Raw genomic sequence first — 1,358 nt, forward strand, 5'->3', positions numbered from 1 at the left:
TATGAAGCGTTTCCAATGATGGGGTATCTGAGGCCATTACATTCCTGAGAATAACATGGTGAGGTGCAGGGTGGTGGTGGTGGTGAAACATATGACAGACCACTGTAAGTGAGAACAAATTACTGGCCCAGCCCAACCCACACCAAATAAGAAATTTAATATCCCTTTGGCTTGTTTTAGATTTTGGCAAAGCCAGGCCCATAGCGCTTGCTGGGCTCTCTCTTCCACATCATCCAGAAGACACACATTTGCTGTGGAATGATTGTGGAGGTGAGAGTATAGTGCATATTAATTCATGCGAAAAGTTAGATATTAGCTCAGAAATGTTAATAACAAGGAAATACTGAATTCTCTGTTTGTCTGTTGTGGAAATAAAACCTTCTGGGGATGAATCAAAACTATCTGACAATTACTTGAAATGGGTGGATAGCTAAATGTAATGTGCCTTGGATATTATAACTAAAAGGTGCTATAATCCAGTTATATTTTTTGTCTTTTAAGGATTGGTTCTGAGGAGCTCTACCAGTAAATATTGCAAAAGTTACATAAAGCTCCAAAAGCTACTCTGTGTAAACTTCTTGAGTGGGAATTCTCAACCATAATATATGGCATATGACTGATAATTCTGGATGTTAACTGATTTTTATGTTCTGATGTTTTGACTGGTTTTGGGAAAAATTTTGGGAAAAAAGAGTTATCCTCGTAAATACCCAACAACTGGGTCTCTGGGTAAAAAGGCCTAATTTATAGAGAATGCTAATTTCCATGGTGTAAATATTTCCACAATGCAGATTTCTTTTCTTTTCTTTTTCTTTTTTTTTTTTTCTTTTTTTTCTTTTTTTTTTTTTTTTTTTTTTTTTTTTGAGATGGAGTTTCACTCTTGTTACCCAGACTGGAGTGCAATGGTGCGACCTTAGCTTACTGTAATCTCCACCTCCCGGGTTCAAGCAATTCTCCTGCCTCAGCCTCCCAAGTAGCTGGGATTGCAGGCGCCCACCACCATGCCTGGCTAATTGTGTATTTTTAGTAGAGATAGGGTTTCACCATGTTGGCCAGGCTGGTCTCGAACTCTGGACCTCAGGTGATCCACCCACCTCAGCCTCCCAAAGTGCTGGAGATTACAGGCATGAGCCACCACGCCCGGGCCACAGTGCAGATTTCAAGCTATGAACATGATTCTCTGGAGTTTACCATTTATCTTTTAATGGATAAATTTGATGCAGAATTGGGAAGAGAAGCACACAATTGACTCTCGTCAACTGGCACAGGCTGGCGCCAGTGCACCACTGTATATATCCATGGCCCTCTGTGAAGCTACAGTTTACTACTAAAATTTGCGCTCCATAAATATACAAAGG

This window comes from Macaca thibetana, chromosome 2 (assembly GCF_024542745.1).
Source record: "Macaca thibetana thibetana isolate TM-01 chromosome 2, ASM2454274v1, whole genome shotgun sequence".
Taxonomy (NCBI): Eukaryota; Metazoa; Chordata; class Mammalia; order Primates; family Cercopithecidae; genus Macaca; species Macaca thibetana.